Source organism: Giraffa tippelskirchi, chromosome 1 (genome assembly GCF_054371585.1).
Source record: "Giraffa tippelskirchi isolate mGirTip1 chromosome 1, T2T-mGirTip1v1.2.pri, whole genome shotgun sequence".
NCBI classification, from domain to species: Eukaryota; Metazoa; Chordata; class Mammalia; order Artiodactyla; family Giraffidae; genus Giraffa; species Giraffa tippelskirchi.
Genome location: NC_137275.1, coordinates 38833295 through 38857618, shown reverse-complemented (window position 1 = coordinate 38857618; position 24324 = coordinate 38833295). Strand labels below are relative to the sequence as shown.

General features: G+C 35.0%; 1 long non-coding RNA gene across 1 annotated transcript; it reads right to left on the bottom strand.

Moving 5' to 3' along the window:
* Positions 1–207: 207 nt before the first annotated feature.
* On the bottom strand, positions 208–16910 carry LOC145544841 (uncharacterized). The gene is made up of 2 exons (XR_014081666.1): positions 16596–16910; positions 208–1159 (listed from the first exon to the last, which is right to left on the bottom strand). It is a non-coding gene; the product is annotated as an uncharacterized LOC145544841 (long non-coding RNA).
* Positions 16911–24324: the final 7414 nt, after the last annotated feature.

Sequence of the window (24324 nt, the reverse complement as noted above, 5' to 3'; positions counted from 1 at the left end):
GGTACTATATACGTGTGTATGTATATATACATTCACATGTATGTGTGTTTATGTATACAAACATACATATTTTTCACAAAACCAGTTAATTGTTTTTGATGTTTTGTTTGAATTTTTGTCTACCTCTTTTCTCTTTCCCATTCTAACAGGCGTTGCTGTCTATGCCTGGACACTGATGTTAACAACTTTCTAATAAACATTTCCATATTTTTCATGCTTATGTATTTTTATTAAATTAGAGACACATACACATATGAACCTATGCTTTTTGTATCTTGTTTTTACCCCACTTAACAATATCTCTGAAAATCTTGCCAAATAACAGATATTATTTTTGTGTCTAACATACTTTATGGTATGGTGGATCATATGGTATGGCTCACCAATATTCTTTGATGGCATTCACCCAGATTATGGGTTTTAACACCATAAAAATCACAAAATATCCTTGTATACATGTCTAGTTTTTTATTCTTCGATGGTAGATTCTCAAGGAATGAAATTACTGGGTTCACAAAGTAAAAGAACCCAGGCATTTCCAGAATACAGTTTTCTTACAAAGTGAAATTTGCACTTTGCATTGTTTTTATTGTTTATTTTTAGTTTAATATGCTATCATTAATCTTGCTTCATTTGTCAGACTGCAGTATTGTGTAAAGAACTCAGGTGACAGTCTCATTTTTCTTTTCCTTAGATTTCAGGAATTTTATAAGAAAATATTTTCAAGCATCTTCTAGCTTCAACTCAGTAAACCTTTTAATAGAGAGAAGCAATTCTCTTGCAGTTCATATAAAATGTCTTTGGCAATTTATGTCTTAGTAAAGCACTGTTTCTTTCCTCTGGACTTTCTATATTTACAGGTAGAGCCAACTGGATCTATGTTCCAAGTTTCCTTTTTGCTTTGACATTTTCATCTTTTCCTAATGTTGTTTATGTTATGAGAGAATTATTGTGTTTTGTCATTCAGTTCACTTAAAAAGCATGCAGAATAAACTAAAAATTTCTCTTGGATGTTCATGATTTTTATTCCAGAAAACCTATAAACGGCAGTTAAGGTCAATATACGCTTTCAAGCACTTAAAAGACAGGAAAAATTTGAAATAACTATTCTTTGATAAAGGATTAGGGAACTTCAATTCTGGTTGTGTTTTCAAGTGACCTGCCAAGTAAAATAAGAGAAAAATGAAACAAAAACAAATTATGAAAATGGAATGGGAACAATATCAGTAAACATATAAATACTTACCAAAATGTGTTCTCTAAACTTTCTAAGAAAATTCACTTTTTTCTTCCCTTTGGCTTACTAGTATTTTAAATGTAAACAATTTACTATTAAAGAAATCTAAGTTATATTGTATACTTTAAAAATAGGCAAATATCACAACATATTAATATGAAGAATGTGAAGGGAATCCAAAGTTTAATGATATAAACAAAGAATAAGGTGTGCATTCTAAGCTTGATTTTTGAGATATTAATAAAATTTGTCAATCTAATCAAAAATTCAAGTTTATATATATTATATAGAGAAGTTTTGAAATTTTGTAATTGAAAAATTAATTTCTAAGTGGTTTAGTACAATTTTTCTTCTAAAGAGTAGACCAAAACTTTCAATTAGAAATTAAAATAATAATTATACTCAATAATTATTTATTAATAATACAGTCACATTGCTAATTCATTTCAACAGGAAATTTATAATATATACATAAAAAATAAGATTTTTTTAAATGAAAAATGTTCACAATGTGGAGTTTTTTTACTCAAGTAAGCATTTTGTCATATTTTCACTGAATTTTTTTTTTTATTGTATTTGTTTTGCCATACATTAACATGAATCCACCATGGGTGTACATGTTTTCCCCTTCCAGAACCCTCCTCCTACCTCCCTCCCCATCCCATCCCTCCGGGTCATCCCGGTGCACCAGCCCCAAGCGCCCTGTATCATGTGTCAAAACTGGACTGGCGATTCCTTTCACATATGATAATTTACATGCTTCAATGCCATTCTCCCATATCATCCCACCCTCGCCCTCTCCCATAGAGTCCATAATACTGTTCTATTTATCTGTGTCTCTTTTGATGTCTCGCATACAGGGTTATCTTTACCGATTAACTACATACCATATGTATGTGTTAGTATACTGTATTGGTGTTTTTCTTTCTGGCTTACTTCACTCTGTATAATAGGCTCCAGTTTCATCCACCTCATTAGAACTGATTCGAATGTATTCTTTTTAATGGCTGAGTAATATTCCATTGTGTATATGTACCACAGCTTCCTTATCCATTCGTCTGCTGATGGGCATCTAGGCTGCTTCCATGTCCTGGCTGTTATAAACAGTGCTGCGATGAACATTGGGGTACACGTGTCTCTTTCAGTTCTGGTTTCCTCAGTGTATATGCCCAGCAGTGGGATTGCTGGATCATATGGCAGTTCTATTTCCAGTTTTTTAAGGAATCTCCACACTGTTCTCCATATTGGCTGTACTAGTTTGCATTCCCACCAACAGTGTAAGAGGGTTCCCTTTTCTCCACACTCTCTCCAGCATTTATTGTTTGTAGTCTTTTGGATAGCAACCATTCTGACTGGCATGAAATGGTACCTCATTGTGGTTTTGATTTGCATTTCTCTGAGAATGGATGATGTTGAGCATCTTTTCATGTGTTTGTTAGCCATCTGTATGTCTTCTTTGGAGAAGTGTCTGTTTAGTTCTTTGGCCCACTTTTTGATTGGGTCATTTATTTTTCTGGAATTGAGCTGCAGGAGTTGCTTGAATATTTTTGAGATCAATTGTTTGTCCATTGCTTCATTTGCTAATATTTTCTCCCATTCTGAAGGCTGTCTTTTCACCTTGCTTATAGTTTCCTTTGTTGTGCAAAAACTTTTAATTTTAATTAGGTCCCATTTGTTTATTTTTGCTTTTATTTCCAATATTCTGGGAGGTGGGTCATAGAGGATCCTGCTGTGGTTTATGTCAGAGAGTGTTTTGCCTATGTTTTACTCTAGGAGTTTTATAGTTTCTGGTCTTAGGTTTAGATCTTTAATCCATTTTGAGTTTATTTTTGTGTAAAAAAATGTGACCACCACCACCCCCCTTGTGTCAAGATGGAAATTAGACACTGAATTATTTTTTACTCCTTCAGAAATATTTGACAGTTCATGACAAAACCGATGTGGAGTCACTTAAATCATCCAGCTGACACTAGTTTTTAAATATGAGTCATTTTTTATCCATGCAATTCTCATTCAGTTTATAATTGTATCTTATTCTCAAATTTCCAGTGAGTTTTATTAGTTGACTATTCATCAGTGAAAAAACACATCTGAATTATTTTTTTTTAGTAATGATTTTGTTACTTAAATTTTGAAAGCATAACATATACCTAATCTATGTAATTTTTTGAGTACTCCATATCATTTTGAGTAAGTTCATACTATGATTGTAAATAGTATTAATGAATGTAAAGTATGTGTATATCCATGTATGTATCCATGTTTGTATACACACACACCCATACATATATATATATATATATATATATATATATATATATAAATTAACAGATACTAATGTATGTATATAGAAAGAGAAGAGAGAAACTGCATAGAATTGTATTCATGTGAAACATATGAATATAATTTTTTGGATTTCCTTCAAAGATTAATATATAGTTTTGAAAGATATATGTATTTTATATATATCTTGATATACTGATGGTTGTGAAGGAAATAATATTTAAACTTGCATGTAAACTTAACTTAGATCATTTTTATGTTTTCCAAAGAAATGATTCACATTTTAAATAGGTAAAGAAAATGAAGTTTTCATTGATAAGACATAAAACTGAACATACATGATTCTGAAAGAAAGTTTATATAATAGGATATATAAGTCTAGAGATTACAATCCCAGATAATAAAGTAGTCATCTACAACATAACAGTGCAAATGTATAAAAGATGCTACTTATATTTTTTCTGAATATGTTTATTATTGTACATATCATGTATTTAAATGTGAGCCATATGCTTTTAAATACTTTAACCCATTTGAAACATGCATTATAAATATTACATTTTCTTTCCAAGTTACCCAGTGATTGTTTTATATTTTTATTTTTTAGGAATCACAATTGGCTCTGATACCATACCAATGGTGAAATATTCCATAAGGATTGTGAATACACTCTGTTAAGCTTGTTTGAGATCCAACCACAGCTGATTTTAACCTTAAAATGGAGGAAGTATTTTGGTTTGAACAAATGGTACAAATGGAAAAATCTTAACTGTTTTGTTTTCTAAATCTAAGGCTTATATGGAGGAGGAAATGGCAACTCACTCCACTCCAGTATTTTTTCTTGGAAAATTTCATGGACAGAGAAGCCTGGCAGGCTACAGTACATGGGGTTGCAAAGAGTCGGACATGACTGAGTGACTAACACGCACAGAAATAGAAGAATAATGCATTATACCTTGTATTAGTACTGTGTGTTTATATTTGAACATGAGGTCACAATTTTAGTGGTAGTGACTAATCTCAGAATAGTTATGCAATATTTTTCTACTTTAACTTGAAAAATGTAGAGCAAAAGATAATTCCAAAATGATAAAAAAAATAAGAGAAAGTGTTCTCTTTCTTTTGCTTTTCATAATCAGCATATATTTACTCCTTTTCCTACTACAGATACCATGCATCAGTTTGAGATAGAAGCATGCCTTTTCCTGTCAAGATTTCTTTTCCTTTTATGACAAGGCACTGAGAAGAGGACCCAGATTGACTCACAGTTAGCATTACTATCTTTAAAAAAAATATTAGGATGCATGAATTTACAGTCACTACAAGTCCTTTAAATCTGTTTAAAGTCTCAGCAAGATCATTCTGAAATAATTTTAACTTAAGTAATCTTATAAATTCTCTTTTCAGATTATAGCAGTCAAGCATGCTTGTTAAACCAAGTAAAATTTTCTAAAAACGTAAAAATGCAAAGCTATTAGTTTCCTCATCTCTACCTGACTCCCATAATATGAGGTTACTTTGATCAAATTGCATGTGTATTTTAAGTGAGATATTTACAAATCACTTTAAAACTTCATATATTACATTTATATATGAAATGCACATTGATTTTCACTTTATTTGTCTATTATTTCAGTTTTGAACTACAACGGTCAAATTTTATATAAACTTAATTTATGGATATTTGTTTTTTATAATTATACTTTTTAACAACACCTTTTCCGGATGCTCATTTTAATAATTAAGAAAATCTATTGGCATTTTGCTTTATATTATGCTTAGCCACCTTACCAAATTATCTTCAGAAATGAGATTTTTAAATTAGAATTTCTTCAGTTTTTCAAAAGTCAAATTACCAGTGAAACAATATAATTTTTCTTCTTCTTGCTTCTTGGAGACATTCTAAAAAAATAATGGTGGTAGAAAATTTATGTGTTCCTGACTTTAAATGAAATTTTAATTTTTTCTACTAATGTAGAGAATTTTTATTAAGATTTCCTAATAAAAATGTATTAAGTATTTTATGTACCTAAAATATATTAAATATTTTATGTACTTAAATGTAAAAGAATGTATTAAGATTTCCTATTGCTTTTATAGAAATGCTTTTGTCACATTTATTTAAGAAATTTCTGTTTATATATTCTTACACATTTAAAACTAGGAATGACTGATTTTTCCAAATAACTTTCATAGTTTCCAATATGATTACAGGTTTTTTCCACTTATTTATACAAAAAAATTATTTTGCTTTGGGAATGCAAAAATTCACAGAATCAAGAAAGATTATTAATGAAGTTGGCCAAGCGACATGGTTTTACAAAGCTTCTGTTAGCTCTGTTTGTATGTTTTTTCTAAACTTAAAATTTTGTTTATTATATATTTTTTGAGCCAGAATGATGTCAAATACTAGGTACTATGTCAATGGAGAAGGAAATGGCAATCCACTCCAGTATTCTTGCCTGGAGAATCCCAGGGACAGAGGAGCCTGGTGGGCTGCTGTCTATGGGATCGCACAGAGTTGGACATGACTGAAGCGACTTAGCAGCAGCAGCAGCAGGTACTGTGTCAAACATTTGAAACAAATAATACCAATCCTTCTCACACTGTTGCCACAACAGAAAAAGAAGAAATACTTCTAAACACATCTTACAAATCCAACATTATCCTAATATCCAAAATCAGACAAGACTACAAAAAGGAAAATAAAATTATAGGCCAATCTCCCTGTTGAACATAAATGTAAATATCTTCAATAATATTCTAGCAAGAGAATTAATTAATACATTAAAAGGATTACACAACATGGTCCAGTGGGATTTATTTCATGGATGAAAGAATGGATCAGTATCAGAAAAATAGCAATCAATGTGATAACCACATTAACAAAAAGAGGATAAAAAACAAAATATTATCTCAGTTCAGTTCAGGTCAGTCGCTCAGTCGTGTCCAACTCTGCGACCCCATAGACTGCAGCACACAAGGCCTCCCTGTCCATCACCAACTCCCGGAGTTTACCCAAACTCATATCCATCAAGTCGGTGATGCCATCCAACCGTTTCATCCTCTGTCGTCCCTTTCTCCTCCTGCCTTCAATCTTTCCCAGCATCAGGGTCTCTTCAAATGAGTCAGCTCTTCGGATCATGTGGCCAAAGTATTGGAGTTGCAGCTTCAACATCAGTCCTTTGAATGAACACTCAGGACAGATCTCCTTTAGGATGTACTGGTTGGATCTCCTTGCATTCCAAGACACTCAGGAGTCTTCTCCAACACAACAATTCGAAAGCATCGATTCTCTGGCGCTTAGCTTTCTTTATAGTCCAATTCTCACATCAATACATGAGTAATGGAAAAAGAATAGCCTTGAATAGATGGACCTTTGTTGGCAAAGTAATGTCTCTGCTTTTTAATGTGCTTCCCTAATAGCTCAGTTGGTAAAGAATCTGCCTGCAAGGCAGGAGACCCCAATTCAATTCCTGGGCCGGGAAGATCCACTGGTGAAGGGATAGGCTAAACACTCAAGTACTCTTAGTCTTCCCTTGTGGCTAAGCTGGTAAAGAATCTGCCTTCAATGTGGGAGACCTGGGCTCAATCCCTGGGTTGGAAAGATCCCTGGAGAAGGGAAAGGCCATGTACTCTAATATTCTGGTCTGGAAAATTCCATGGGCTGTAAAGTCCATGGAATCACAAAGAGACATACAGGACTGAGCAACTTTCACTTTCACTTTTACTTTTAATATGCTGTTTAGGTTGGTCATAACTTTCCTTCCAAGGAGTAGGCATATTTAATGTCATGGTTGCAATCACCATCAGCAGTGATTTTGGAGCCCCCCAAAATAAAGTCTGCCACTGTTTCCCATCTATTTGCCATGAAGTGATGGGACTGCATGCCATGATCTTAGTTTTCTGAATATTGAGCTTTAAGCCAACATTTTAACTCTCTTCTTTCACTTTCATCAAGAGACTCCTTAGTTCTTTTTCACTTTCTGCCATAAGGGTGGTGTCATCTGCATATCTGAGGTTATCGATATTTCTCCCAGCAATCTTGATTCCAACTTGTGCTTCATCCAGCCCAGGGTTTCTCATGATGTACTCTGCATATAAGTTAATTAACCAAAGGGATAATACACAGCCTTGACGTACTCCTTTCCTGATTTGGAACCAGTCTCTTTTTCCATGTCCGGTTCTAACTGTTGCTTCTTGACCTGCATACAGATTTCTCAAGAGGCAGATCGGGTGGTCTGGTATTCCATCTCTTTCAAAATTCTCCACAGTTTCTTGTGATCCACACATTCAAATGCTTTGGCATAGTCAATAACGCAGATATAGATGTTTTTCTGGAACTCTTGCTGTTTTGATGATCCAACAGATGTTAGCTATATGATCTCTGGTTTCTCTGCCTTTTCTAAATACCAGCTTGAACATCTGGAAGTTCACAGTTCATGTATTGCTGAAGCCTGGCTTGGAGAATTTTAAGCATTACTTTACTAGTGCGTGACATGAGTGCAATTGTGCGGTAGTTTGAGCATTCTTTGGCATTGCCTTTCTTTGGGATTGGAAAGAAAACTGAAATTTTCCAGTCCTGTGGCCACTGCTGAGTTTTCCAAATTTGCTGACATATTGAGGGCAGCACTTTCACAGCATCATCTTTTAGGATTTGAAAGAGCTCAACTGGAATTCCATCACCTCCACTAGCTTTGTTTGTCATGTTTCTTCCTAAGGCTCACTTGACTTCACATTCTAGAATGTCTGGCTCAAGGTGAGTGATCACATCGTTGTGATTATCTGCGTGGTGAAGATCTTTTTTGTACAGTTCTTCTGTGTATTCTTGCCACCTCTTCTGAATATCTTCTGCTTCTGTTAGGTGCATACCATTTATGTCCTTTATTGAGCCCATCTTTGCATGAAATATTCCTTTGGTATCTCTAATTTTCTTGTGATATCTAGTCTTTCCTGTTCTATTGTTTTCCTCTATTTCTTTGCACTGTTCATTGAGGAAGGCTTTCTTATCTCTCCTTGCTATTCTTTGGAACTCTGCATTCAAATGGATATATCTTTCCTTTTCTCTTTTGCTTTTCACTTCTCTTCTATTCACAGCCATTTGTAAGGCTTCCTCAGACAGCCATTTTGCTTTTTTCATTTCTTTTTCTTGGGGATGGTCTTGATCCCCATCTCCTGTACAATGTCACAAACCTCTGTCCATAGTTCATCAGGCACTCTGTCTATCAGACCTAGTCCTTAAATCTATTTCTCACTTCTACTGTATAATCGTAAGGGATTTGATTTAGGTCACACCTGAATGATCTAGTGGTTTCCCTGCTTTCTTCAATTTAAGTCTGAATTTGGCAATAAGGAGTTCATAATCTGAGCCACAGTCAGCTCTCTGTCTTTTTTTTTTGCTGATTGTATAGAGCTTCTCCATCTTTGGCTGCAAAAAATACAATCAATCTGATTTCGGTGTCGACTGTCTGGTGATGTCCATGTGTAGAGTCTTCTCTTGTGTTGTTGGAAGAGGGTGTTTGCTATGACCGGTGTGTTCTCTTGGAAAAACTCTCTTAGTCTTTGTCCTGCTTCATTCTGTACTCCAAGGCCAAATTTGCCTGTTACTCCAGGTGTTTCTTGACTTCCTACTTTTGCATTCCAGTCCCCTATAATGAAAAGGATATCTCTTTTGGGTTTTAGTTCAAAAGGTCTTGTAGGTCTTCGTAGAACCATGCAACTTCAGCTTCTTCAGCATTATGGTTGGGGCTTAGACTTGGCTTACTGTGATATTGAATGTTTTGCTTTGGAAACGAACAGAGATCATCCTGTCATTTTTGAGATTGCATCCAAGCACTGCATTTTGAACTCTTTTGTTGACTATGATGGCTATTCCATTTCTTCTAAGGGATTCTTGCTCACAGTAGTAGATATAATGGTCATCTGAGTCAAATTCGCCCATTCTAGTTCATTTTAGTTCACTGATTCCTAAAATGTCAATGTTCACTCTTGCCATCTCCTGTTTGACCACTTCCAATTTGCCTTGTTTCATGGACCTAACATTCCAGGTTCCTATGCAATATTGCTCTTTACAACATCGGACCTTGTTTCCATCACCTGTCACACCGAGAACTGGGTGCTGTTTTTGCTTTGCCTCCATCTCTTCATTCTTTCTGGAGTTATTTCTCCACTGATCTCCAGTAGTATATTGGGGACCTACCGATCTGCGGAGTTCATCTTTCAGTGCCCTGTCTTTTTGCCTTTTCATATTGTTCATGGGGTTCTCATGGCAAGAATTCTGAAGTGGTTTGCCATACCTTTCTCCAGTGGACCACTATTATCTCAGTAGATGGCAAAAAGACATTTAATATAAGTCAGCATCCATTCATGATAAAAACTCTCAGTAAAGTGGGTATGGAAGTTACATAACAAAATAAAGGCCATATATGTCAAGATCACAACTAACTCAATGATATAGAGCTAGAAAGCTTTTCTTCTATGATCTGGAGCAAGACACTCTCACCACTATTATGCAACATAATTTTGAAATTTTAGCCAGACTAATTAAAGTAGGGGGGAGGGAAATCCATGGTGTCAAGGAAGAATTAAAACTCACTATCTGCAGATGACATGGTATAATATACAGAAAACCCTAAGAGGTCCACTGAAAACTGCTAGAACTAATCAGTAAATTCAGTAAAATTAAAATATACAGAATCAATACACAAAACTTGCCTTTCTATACATGAATATGAACTATTAGAAAAATTAAGAAAACAATTCCAGTTATAGTTGCCTCAAAAGCAATAAAATACTTAGGAATAAATTTGACCAGGAAGATGAAAGGCTTGTATATACAGAAAATTACAAGACATAAGTGAAATAATTTGACGAAGAGCCAAATAAATGGAAAGATATTCTATGCTCATAATTGGAGGACTCAATATTGTTAGCAATATACAAGTACAATACAATCCCTATTAAAATGCCAATGCCATTTTTCCTAGAAATAGAATAGTCCTAAAATTTCTACTATATTACAAAGCTGCAGTAATTTACTTTTAAAAATTTTATTGTAATTTTAAAAGTGTGGTATTTGCATAAAAACAGACACATTGATCAATGGAACAGAATAGAGAGCTCAGAATTAAACTTACATATCTATGCTCAGCTAGTTTATGACAAAGGAGCCAAGAATATGCAGTGGGGAAAAGACAATCTCTTATAAATTGTGTTTGAAAAACTGATACCCACATGCAAAGTAATGAAACTGGACCATTATTTTACACCATACCAAAAAAAAAAAAGAACATATAATGGGTTAAAGACTTCAATGTAGAACATGAAATGAACTCATAGAAGAGAGCATAGGCAAAACACTTTGACATAAATCATAGCAATATTTTCTTGAATCTGTTTCTCAAGGCAAAATAAATAAAAGCAAAAATAAACAAATGGGATCTAATTAAACTTAAAAGCTTTTGCACAGCAAATGAAACCATCAACAAAATGAGAAAAAAAATTACTTGTGAAATATGAGAAAAGATTTGCAAATAATGCAGTTGACAAGAGGTTAATAACCAAAATATCCAAACAGCTCATACAACTCAACTTCAGGAAAGAAAAAAAAAAAAAACTTGAATCAGAGAATGAGCAGAAGGCTTGAATAGACACTTATCCAAAGAAAACATACAAATGGCTAATAGGTGCATGAAAAGATGCTCAATATCACTAATTATTAGAGAAATTCAAATCAAACCACAATGTGGAATCACCCCACACCTGTCAGAAAGGTTCTCATCAAAACATCTGCAAATAACAAATATTGCAGAGGATGAAGGAAAAGGGAAACCTGGAACATTGTTCATAGGAATGTAAACTGATGCAGCCAGTATGGAAAACAATAAAAAATAAAAATTAAAAAAACCTAAAAGTAGAAACACCATACAATCCAGAAATTCCACTCCTATATATCTAGAAAAGCAAAAGCCCTAATTTGCAAAGAAATATGAACATCATTGTTCATAGCAGCACTATTTATAATAGCCTAGATATCATGGAAGCAATCCAAGGGCCCATCAACAGACAATTGGATTAAGAAGATGTGATGCGGGCACACACACGCACAGAGTGGAATATTAGCCACAAAAAGAATGAAATACTGCCATTAGGAGCAACATAGATGGACCTAGAGAATATTATGCTTTGTCAAATAAATCAAAGACAAGTACCATATACCACTTATATGTGGAATCTAAAAAACAGTGTAAATGAATGTATATACAAAACAGAAACAGACTCACAGAGATAGGAACCTTGTGGTTACCAGAGGGGAAAGTGAAGGGGAGAGGGTCCAACCAGGGGTATAGAATTAACAGATACAAACTATTATATTTAAAATACACTATATCCATCATCTTCTGCTGCTGCTGCTAAGTCACTTCAGTTGTGTCCGACTCTGTGCGACCCTATAGACAGAAGCTCACCAGGCTCCCCCATCCCTGGGATTCTCCAGGCAAGAACACTGGAGTGGGTTGCCATTGCCTTCTCTGCATCATCTTCTAATAACCTACAGTTGAATATAATACGCAAAAATACTGTTGTAAAACAAATATACTTCATTTAGAAAAGAATTTTAATTAATAGAAACTACTCTATTTGTATTCCTTTCACTATCGAATGGAAATCTCAAGATTTTCCTATACAGCTTAACTAGTAAAGATTCCCTAAATATAATACTTTAAGGGCTGTAGATATCAATAATAATGGGTACTTTTAATTGTATACAACTAACAAAATGGTCAAGCTTGGCTTAAATACACACACACACACACACACACACACACAAATTAATGTTGCTGTTGTTGTTATGTAGTTGCTAAATTGTGTCCAACTCTTCTGTTACCCCATGGACTGTAGCCTACCATGTTCTTCTGGCCATGGAATTCTCCAGGCAAGAATACTGGAGTAGATTGCCATTTCCTTCTCCAGGAGATCTTTCCAATCCAGGGATTGAACCTGAGTCTCCTGCATTGGCAGGCAAATTCTTTACCCCTGAACCACCAGGGAAGCCAATACCAATTAATAGATTAGTAATAAAGGAAATGGAGAAGGCAATGGCACCCCACTCCAGTACTCTTGCCTGGAAAATCCCATGGATGGAGGAGCCTGGTAGGCTACAGCCCATGGGGTTGCTAAGAGTCGGACACGACTGAGCGACTTCACTTTCACTTTTCCCTTTCATGCACTGGAGAAGGAAATGGCAACCCACTCCAGTGTTCTTGCCTGGAGAATCCCAGGGACGGGGGAGCCTGGTGGGCTGCCGTCTATGGGGTCGCACAGAGTCGGACACGACTGAAGCGACTTAGCATCAATAAAGGAAATGTTTTAATATACAATGTATTTTTTTAAGAACATGGAGCACAAGAGGCAAAAATAAGCATCAGTCAGTCAGTTCAGTTGCTCAGTCATGTCTGACTCTTTGCGACCCCATAAATCTCAGGACGCCACGCCTCCCTGTCCATCATCAACTCCTGGAGTTTACCCAAACTCATGTCCATCGAGTCGGTGATGCCATCCAGCCATCTCATCCTCTGTCGTCCCCTTCTCCTCCTGCCCCCAATCCTTCTCAGTATCAGGGTCTTTTCCAATGAGTCAACTAGTTGCATGAGGTGGCCAAAGTGTTGGAGTTTCAGCTTCACACTTTCCTTAAAATATATTTCTTTACCTCTTACTGTCAGCACAACATCTAGGTAAGTCATATTTTTCCAATTATTTACATTAATATAATTAATGTTGAATGAGTCATGTTATCTAAATCTCCATTTCTAATAAGCAGTATTTCCATCATATAATGTAAGTTTATGACTCTATTCCTTTAACACATAATTAAATTTGGTTTCTTTCCATGACATTTAATATAAATCTTTGCTTCCAGAACTTTATTATTTTTGCCAAATATTGTCACCTCATTTGCCTTGCCTCAACAACATAGAATCTTTCTCTCTCACCTTCAACTAAGCAATAATTATCTCAGAGAAATTATAACACTGTTTTCCCTCTGCTTCTTTTTCCAATATATTCTACATTTGATCCAAAATATGGCTCTAGATACTATTATTACCTTTTCCTAAGATCATGTTACTTAATTCATTAAAATCTGAAGACTAAATATTTGAATATGAAAGATTCAAATTTTAGTTTAAAATCACAGAGGTAGCATTTATGAAGTTATTGGAAAGGAGTGGTTCTTTTATCTTTTGTGTAGAACTGGATTCATTTAACTTGTACTCTCAGAAATTTTAGGTAAATTATTTTTTCTGTAAAATTGCTTGAATCTGAGTCTATTTATTGAGGATGATACAGTCCATTTTACATTTTGGAAATTTTTCTCATAATTTTATTTCACTGGCTTCAGGCATAAGCTGTACAAGTAAGTCATACGTCTGTACTAGATCACAGGGCTTTTTTTGACCTCAAGTAAATTTAAGATGGGTTATAGCTGGGAAATCCAGAAGAAGTGCAAATAAAGGATTCTCTCCCTTATGTATTAGGAGATATATATATATATATATATATTTATATATAAAATACATGAAGCCATGTGCACACATGTGCTTTCTCTCTTACCTATTTTTGAAGTTTTCCAGGATTATAGGAATGAAATAAGCACTTGTGATTTGTTGGGTTTTGTTGAAAGCTTGTCATACTCTTTTTAATCATATAGACTTTCCTTAACTTCAACATTCCCCCAAAATAAATTCATGTTGCAGTCATAGTCAGTGAAAACTGGTCTAACAGTTTAAGTGTTTCTCTGGTGTTTGAGTGATTACTGAAAAACTAAAACTGTTCTAGTATATTGCCTTCTATTTTATTGATTATCTTCTTCATTTTTAGAGCACTCAATACATCAGAGATGGGTTTGACTTTTCTGTTGTTGCTGATTATTTTTTACTTTGAAGACTTATATTCTTCTAAAATTTAATGAATCATGTTACTCATTAGTAGGTGAAACCAGAAGTATTTGTACTAATCTTTCATCTTATTGTGGACTGTTTAACTATGACTATGGCTTTTCAAAAAGAGCCATAATAGTTACTGGTCATTATTTGACTTTATAATCAAATATGCAGTCTCTCTCAGAAATCTTTCTGTATTCTAGTGAAACAGGTCAAAGCAACTGCAAACAACTCATTTATTTTTCAAATAATACAACTGTTTGAAGAGTTTGGCTTCTAGTTAAAAACCTGTATGTGATTTTTTTCAGACCTGATATAATAGGTAATTACAAAGGCTTTATCGGACAGACCTCACCAGGGAAAGCTGCCTTCCCCGCAACAAACCCGGGCACAGCAAATGCTCTGCAGGCTCTCAGGGCAGTTGCAGTCAAGGTCTCAGGCTGGCTGGCTGGTCACAGTTTTGCATTATTTAGATTCTCAGCCTGGGTACTTTTATCCCTAGGTCTCTTCATCTGAGGCCTTTAGCTAGGCTACTCTTCAGCTGCCTCTGCCAAGAATTCCTTAAGGAGATCTTGAAGATACTTTTCCCCACTCTGACTCAGTACCCAGTACTTTTCTACACCTCACCCTGCTCCAGCCCTTCCACAGCGAGTGCAGTAGCCTAGAGTCCATAGAACTACCAGAGCCTTTTGTCAGGGGAGCCCTCAACAGTGAAATGTCTTCCACCTGTACTGATGCCATTTGCCCCTCCACCTGTGTGTCCCTCCTTGGGGGAAAATGCTCAGGGGGAGTCAGCCATTCCTCAGTTTAAGATGCTTGCTTATAGCACCTCAGTAAGTGATTAAAGGCTTAAAGTTTGCTGCTTTAATTGCTACTCCCTCACCTGGCAACTCAGCTCTCTCCCCAATTCAGCTGAGTTCCTGACAATGGTGTGTAAAGATAGGAGCTCCAAATCCTGGTATAGGTCTAAGACTGGAGGGATTCTAACAACTCAAATTTCTTAGAGGAAGTGAATTTCACTTCTCTGAACCTTCTTAATTTAGCATTGCTAACAGTAAACCATTTGCAGAACTTCTACTAACAAAGGGGGTGATATAAATAAAATTTCTACCTTTAATGCATAATACCTCTCCATCAAAGCACAATAGAGTCTCAGTCCCTTCAGAATACCATACATATAACAAAAAATACCATAGATTGGGAGGCTTAAAAGCAACAGAAACTTTTTTTTTCATGGTTTGGGAGAATGGGAAGTCCAAAATCAGGGTGCCAGCAGAGTAGAGTTCTGGTGGGAGCCCTCTTTGGATTTTAGGGTTCCAGACTGCTGACTCCAGCATCCTCACAAGCTGAGAGACAGGAAGTGAAGGGTCATCTGACTCAGGGCATTAATCCCATTCATGAGGACTCCACCCTCATGGTAATCTAATCCTAATTAACTTGCCAAAGAGCTCACCTCCTAACACCATCACATTTAGGGGCATAGTTTTAGGGGAGCACAAACATTCAGTTCATAACAGAGCCTAGTAAAATGCTCTCTAAAGAAATTTGCTTGGCCTAATGCATCTTCCCCAACCCTACCTGCTCCCCTATGCACTTAGCTTAGTTCTCTATTTTTTAGGAAGAGAGCAAGCCAAATACTTTGCAGACCAATTTCATTTGTCTTTCTTAATACTGCCCTGCAAAAAATATGAACTTTGGCTGAAAGTACATTTTATTCCTCTTTCTTAATGTCGAAATCTTTCTCTTTTCTTTAGCACAATTTTCCGGTGAGGACTCATTAAAAAATAGAAAATAAACTAATTAAAAAAAAACAAAACAAGACCTGTATATAAGATGTTTATAATAGACCCACTCCAGATGCAAGAGCACACACAGACTGAAAATGAGGGTAAAAAAAAACCAAAAAACAAAATTAGAAACTATAACAACAGCCATATGGATTAGCCTTCTTTCCAGCATCTTCCACTGACTCCATGATGGTTTTATTATTTAACATTAAACATCCTTATTGATCTCTGACTCTCCTCAAGAGCTTTAAAAATATTTGGGACCAAACTGAAGGTAGTTTTTTAGTAGAAATAGACAGACATTCAATTTGTAAAGGCTTAAATTAGGAGTCAAAGAATGCAACTAATTACCTAAGGCTGGAAATCCTGTCCCAGAATCAGTCTTTCATGTATTAATGCTTTGCTTGTATCCATAGTATTAAAGGGCTTACTTAAGGCACATTGCCACTGGAACTCTCTTGCCTTGGAATGCTTGGATCCTTAACTCAGACATGTTATCTCATTAAACATTTTATAGACTTAAACTTTCCTGAAGTTTTGAGGTTCAGATATATATCATCTGATGAATTCAACTTTTTTTCATCCCAGTTTAGTTTCTCCTTTGTCATATTTTGTTCAATTGTATGAGGAATTATTCAGCTTTTGTTCTGTCAAAAGCTGGTCCCACATGCCCACCCTCAGCTCACTACACACACATGGGATGTCAGAATTAGACCATTCTTTCTTTGAATTATTAGATATTTTCAGCATTATGCATTTCATCTGCTATCAGTATGGCAACAGAAGTTTGAGGGCAAAGGAAAACACTCATGTGGTGACTTCAGTGAAGTTGCATTCAAGCTATCTAAATGAGAGGGAAAAACAAAGCAAAGGATATGCCTGATTCCTGATTCCATACTTCATGAACTCTAAAGAAGCCTAGTATTTTAACTCTTTAAAAAAGGGTTTAGGGAGGATAAGTGAGGAGAGTAAAGATATCAACAATGTCATGTATCCAGACTGTAGTTAAAATTAATTTCATTTTATAATAAAATCTATGCTCTGTTTAGGGAATATTTGCTCTAAGGACAGATGAAAAAAGTGAAAACTTTTGCCTTTTGTGTAGAAAATTTGAATACAACTTACTAGGACTTTCAACTCTAAAAAATACATGGCTCAAAACCTATGGAATGAAAAATCCTTAAGCTAAAACTCCTATGATACCTTTGCTTAATCTAGGTTTTTTCATCTGGTTTGGTGAAATTACCACTTATCCTAAGACATGGTTCATCAGTTTCCACAGGTCTCAAAGTGCTTTTTCTAAGTTGTTTTGGAATATATTCTAAATTTACACAGCCATTTCTTATGGTTGCTTAGCTTAGAAAATCCAGAGGCAGGAGTTTTATTGGCTCCATCTTTCAAATATTGATATTTTTATGGCTTCAAGACACTCTGATTTTTTCCTTATTCAACTCAGAGTATGCATTACTTTGTTTATAATGTATACTGTTTAGTTTGTTTCAATACTGTCTTGGGTCACTTCTTTGTGGTTATTTATATTTAAACACATGTATTTCTTGGGGAGTCAATTCTGTTATTAGCCAATAGAGAATCATTTCTTGTCTCTGTCACTACAATGAGGAGACACATAGGGCTGAGAGATTGTGATTGGTAGCTGTGTATGTAAAATGAAAAAAAAAAAATCCAGTTTGGAAATAATTTTTAAAAATAAAGCACTTCATTAACATGATTTTCTGATCAGTCTTTTTCCAGATATACTAAAAAATGCCACATGGTATATTTTTTCTCTCTGTCTCTGTTATAAATTGCTTTAACAAAGGAATATTTACTAATATCCCAAAATAAAAATAGTAATAAAGTCTAGAAAAAAAATGTGATATCCTTATTTTTTACAGATTACAATCTTTAATTACTTCTTACAGATAATTGTTACTAACAATTACATGTTACAGATTACAATCTTTACTTGGGGAAAGGTAGGAACAAAGATAGGACTTACTGTGTCTTTATATAATATGAGGGCTTCTCTGATGGCCTAGATGGTAAGAGATCTGCCTGTAATACCGGAGACCAGAGTTCAATCCCTGAATCAGGGAGATCCCCTGGAGAAGGGAATGGCAACCCACACCAGTATTCTTGCCTTATTGAATCCCATGGGCAGAGGAGCCTGGTGGGCCACGAGGTGAGTCCATGGGGTTGCAAAGAGTCGGACATGACTGAGGGACTAAGCACAGGCTAATCTGATAAAAGCAAAATGCTTCTTGAACTGTATAAGTCTGGCCAAAACCAGTAGTGTTTTGTCTATCGCTAATTCCTTTCATTTTAGTGATTTAATGTTCTCTTTTCATAATTAAAAAAAAAAAAATCTCTGTTCATGTCAATTCTCCGTTCCAAATCATTAATACAATCCCCACTGAGTATAGACTGAAAATTAAATTAATAACTGAATAGTCGAGGCTTCCACATTCAGATTCTAGTCTGCTTTTCCAGGTTTTAGTCTCACCTTTCATTTTCATGAGTTCCAGACTTCATCTAAACAGAACTGTTTAGACCAGCTATTTTCCCCACTGTTCTTCATTTGGATTTTCATATGCTGGCCCCTTAATTTAAAATATTATATTGCCTCTACCAGGTGATTTCCATGAAGTTTTCTAAAACTTTCACTTGAAAGAAATTTCCTACAAATTTAATGCTTCTATTCTATCTTGTTTTGTTTAAATTTATCCACCATCTCTTTCATTCTTCCACTAGAAAGTAAACTGCTGAGGATAGAGGCCACAAGAAACCAACTTTTGTATTTCAAAAATGTCCAACAGTAGATAGTAGCAAATGGACAGGATTTTTACTTAACTCTATTATATTTTTTTATGGTTGACAGAGAGGAAGTTTGGGGGGAAGGTAGAGTTAGGGACTTTGGCATGGACATGTGCACACTGCTATATTTAAAATGGATAACCAACAAGGACTGACTGTATAGCACATGGCGCTCTGCTCAATGATATGTGGCAGTCTGGATGGGAGGGAGTTTGAGGGAGAATGGATACATGTATATGTATGGCTGAGTCCCTTCATTGTTAACCTGAAACAATAAAAACATTATTAACTGGCTATACTCCAATACAAAATAAAAATTTATTTTTTGAAATTTATTAACTATGTTCCTTATTTGGAGAGGAGAACATTATAATCACAGGTATAGATCTTCAAAAATATACATGCCATGTCCTCAAGCTAAAATTGTAATTCAGTTTGAATCTGAACCAAAGCCCCTCTATTAAAAACAAATAAACAAAAAATTATGGTTAATTTTGAAAGTCATTCTAGTATCAAGAGCAATAATATAAGACATTAAAATATTCTGTAGGTCAAGTTGTATTTTACATTATTTGAAAAGTTTTCTCTTAATTATGTAAGTAAATCATGGTCATTATTTCATAAATGAAATAATTGATGACAAAAAATATGGAGAGTAACTTCTGTACACGCACCACAAATGCACATTTTTTAAATAAAATGAGATCAAACTATTCATGTAATTTATATTTATGTTATTAAAGAACATACTTTTCTATTCTTATAAGTACATGCATATATCATTATTTTATTGGTTGCATAACATTCCTATATGGATGTATTATAATCAGTGTATTTGTGTTAATATTTGGATTGCTTTCATTGTTCCAATATTATAAATAATGTACCAAGAGATATTCTTACACAAGCACCTTTATCACAGTAACACCAGCTTGCTATTACTGTCTGGTAAGAGAAGAGTTTCATAAATGAAAGAAAATGTGGAGGTTGTGACTAGTGAATTAATTTTAAAAAGTGAAACTTTGTATACTTGAAAGATTTTTTTTAAGATAAAGTGCTGGGCCAAAGTGTACATATATTTAGTAAGAAAATAATAATATTCTTTCCTAGACCTTATTACTTCACTTTTCTTTTGGGAACTAGGTAAACACTGACATGTATTTCCATATTTGCATTCCTAACATTCATATGACAAGAACTGTTTGACAATACTCGTTTCCCTCTGTTATGAACTGAATGTTTGCATCCTCCCAAAATTCATGGTGAGACCTAATACCCAATGCAATCCTGTTAGGAAGTGGGGCCATTGGGAAGTGTTAGGTCATGAGGGTGGAGCTCTCATGAATGAGATTAGTGTTCTTATGAAAGAGATTCAACAGACCTCCCTAGCCTCTTCTGCGTGTAAAGTTACAGTAAGAAGAAAGCTAACATGCAGAAGCAGGCTCTCATAGGACATGAAATCTGCTGCTGCCACAATCTTGGACCCCACAGCTTCCAGAGCTCTGAGAAATAAATATTAGCTATTTGTAAGCCTCTCATATATGAAGCCACCCATATACGAAGCTTAAAATCCTTCAAGCCCGGCTTCAACAGTATATGAACCAAGAAGTTGTATTTAGAAAAGGCAGAGACACTAGAGATCAAGTTGCCAACATCTGTTGGATCACAGGGAATTTCACAAAAATACCTACTTCTGCTTCACTGACTACGCTAAAGCCTTTGACTGTGTGGATCTCAACAAACTGTGGAAAATTCTTAAAGAGATGGCAATACCAGACCACCTTACTTGTCTGCAGAGAAACCTGTATGCAGGTCAAGAAGCAACAGTTAGAAGCAGACATGGAACAATGGACTGGTTCAAAATTGGGTAAGCAGTACATCAAAGTTGTATACTGTCACCCTATTTATTTAACTTCCTGTACAGACTACATCATGTGAAATGCCGGCCTAGATGATTCAAAGCTGAAATCAAGATTGCTGGGAGAAATATCAATAACCTCGGATATGCAGATGACATCACCCTAACAGCAGAAAGTAAAGAAGAACTAAAGAGCCTCTTGATGAGGGTGAAAAGGAGAGTGAAAAAGGTGGCTTGAAACAATATTCAAAAAACTAAGATCATAGCATCCAGTCACATCACTTCATGGCAAATAGATGGGGGGAAAAGTGGAAACAGCGGCAGATTTTATCTTCGTGGACTCCAAAATCACTGTGGATGGTGACTGCCGCCATTAAATTAAAAGATGTTTGCTCCTTTGAAGAAAAGCTATGACAATACTAGACAGCATATTAAGAAGCAGAGGCATCTCTTTGCCAAAAAAGGCCTATATAGTCAAAGCTATGCATTTTACAATAGTCGTGTGTGGATGTGAGAGTTGGACCATAAAGAAGGCTGAGAATCAAAGAATTGATGCTTTCAAATTGTGGTGCTGGAGAAGACTTGAGTGTCCCTTCAACTGCAAGGAAATCAAACCAGTCAATCCTAAAGAGAAACAACCCTGAATCTTCATTGGAATGACTGATACTGAAGCTGAGGCTCTGATACTTTGGCTACCTGGTAAGAAGAGCTGACTCATTGGAAAAGACTCTGATGCTGGGAAAGATTGAGGGCAGGAGGAGAACGGGGCGATAGAGGATGTGATGGTTGGACGGCATCACGAACTCAGTGGACATGAGTTTGAGCAAGCTCTGGGAGACAGTGAAGGACAGGGAAGCCTGACTGCTGCAGTCCGTGGGCCGCAAAGAGTCGTACATGACTTAGCAACTGAACAACATATATTGTATTTCTTTTATAGTAGAGAGGATGAACTGAAACATCTTCAAAGCAATGTACATTCCTATTCATTTTAATATACGCCAATCTCAAAAATCGTATTATTTCATTGCTTTTTAAATTGCATTACTCTGATTCCATAAATATTTGAGGAGTTTTTCATATTTTTATGTATTACTTCTTTTCTGGATTTATGCCTTTTACACAGTTTCCTGATGACTTGTAATAAGTTTCATTTAAGCAAATATCAGTGTTTTTCCTTGTAAGTGGAAAACTTTCAAATTTTGTTCATTTCCTTCTATTTTCAATGCTTTTTGATATATTATTATTTAATTTTATACTTCAAGTTTATAACTTTGGTGTTGTGTTTAAAAGTTGAGGCCTCCGCTATATTCTTACTCTATTCTAAATTTGTATAAAGCACACCTAAAATTGAATAGTGAGTTAACCATCCATTTCATTTTAATTCTGAAATCTCTCTCCAGTTCTTTGGAGCTACAATTTTATCTCATTCTTGTACCTCATCCTGCCTCATTATTTTTTAATAAACCTCAATCTGTTCATAGTCTACACCAATAACTATTTTTCCTGTTAGAGAATACCAATCTATCCTTTTTAACCCATTCTTCTCTTAGTTTCTTACCTAATACTTTTAAAGGAACAATTGTATTAATTTCCAATTGTTGAAATAGTTTTTGGGAAAGTAAAATATTCACTGTATGTATCAGGTGCTATACCAGGAGCTGAGCACAAAGTGAGTAGTAAGCTTAGCAAACATATTCCAGGGCCATGGAGCACCTCTTTTATATATTGTATGTTTTATCAATTTTATAAATATTATATATATATGTATATATGTATGTATTCTTCCCCAGAGTAAGTTCTATGCTTAATTTATTAAAAGAGATAATTTAGTTACCTCAAATTCATTTTTAATGTAACATATAAATGCAATCCGTAAAAGTGTTTCTTAATATCTTTCACTATCATTAAGTGCATACAAAGACTGAGCTTATTGTTAAATATAGCAAAATAAAAAGTGTATGTAGAATATCAGTGTATATATGGAAAAATGTAGCCTCAATATTTATATTGGAAAGTATTGCCTCCTTTTATATTTTATAAGTTAATGTATAAATAGTATTATGTATTTGAATCTTTTTATTCTACTAGACTTTTTTCCATTTACTTTTCTTTCAGTAACTGAGAGAAGGGTTTGAAATCTCAAATGATAATCATGGATTTGCTATTTTCCCTTACAATTTGTTGCTTCCCTGGTAGCTCAGCTGGTAAAGCATCTGCCTGCAATGTGGGAGACCTGGGTTTGATTCTTGCACTGGGAATATCCCCTGGAGAAGGGAATGGGCCCATTTCAAGTTCCATGGACAGAGGAGTCTGGCAGGCTGCAGTCCATGGGATCACAAAGAATCGGACAGACTGAGTGACTTTCACCTTTACTTTTTTCGCTTCCTACAATTTGTCAGGTTTTTTTCTTTCTTCTTCTTGTATTTTCTGTTAATGAGTATATATACACTGAACATTTGTATGTCTTCTCGATGGATTTCCTTTATAATCATAAAATTATCTCCGTTTATACTGTTTTCCTTCAGGTCAGCTTTGCCTAATAGTGATATATCCACTCTGACTTTCTCTTGATTAGTATTTGCATAGCATAACTTCAAGTTTTTTAAAAACATTTTGCAGCTTTGTAGGTTATGTGCATCTTTTGTAAATAGCATATAGTTGGGCCTTGGTTTTTAATCTAGTATGATAATTATTACTTTTTAAGAGGAGTATTTATTCCTTTAAAGTGTATACTAATTATTTATATGAATAGAATTAATTTTACCATCATAATCTTTATTTTGATACTTACATATTCTCTTCATTCCCCTCTCTTTTCTACTTCATGTGGATCATTTTTTTTTTTATATTTTAGTATTCCACTGTATCTCTACTATTGGTTGGCAACTATATATTTTTAATAAATGTATATATGGCTACTTTAGAGTTTGTAATATCTTTAGCTTACCATTGTTTATGATCAGAAAATATTACACTTCACAGGCTTCCTTGATAGCTCAGTTGTTAAAGAGTCCTCCTGCAATGCAGGAGACCCTGATTTGATTCCTGGGTGGGGAAGATCTGCTAGAGAAGGGATAAGCTACCCATTCCAGTATTCTTAGGCTTCCCTTGTAGCTCAGTTGGTCAAGAATCTGCCCTCAATGAGGGAGATTTGGGTTCAATCCCTGGGTTGGAAAGATCCCCTGGAGAAGGGAAAGCCTAATCACTCCAGTATTCTGGGTTGGAAAATTCCATGGACTGTAGGGTCCATGGGTTCACAAAGAGTCAGACAGGACTGAGCGACTTTCACTTTCACATATAACCTAATAAACTGACAAAAGAGAGTTTAAATGAATGGATAATGGTCTCTCAAGTAGCTTAGGGAGTAATGAATAAAGCTCAAAAATTATGATCTCCACCACTATCTTT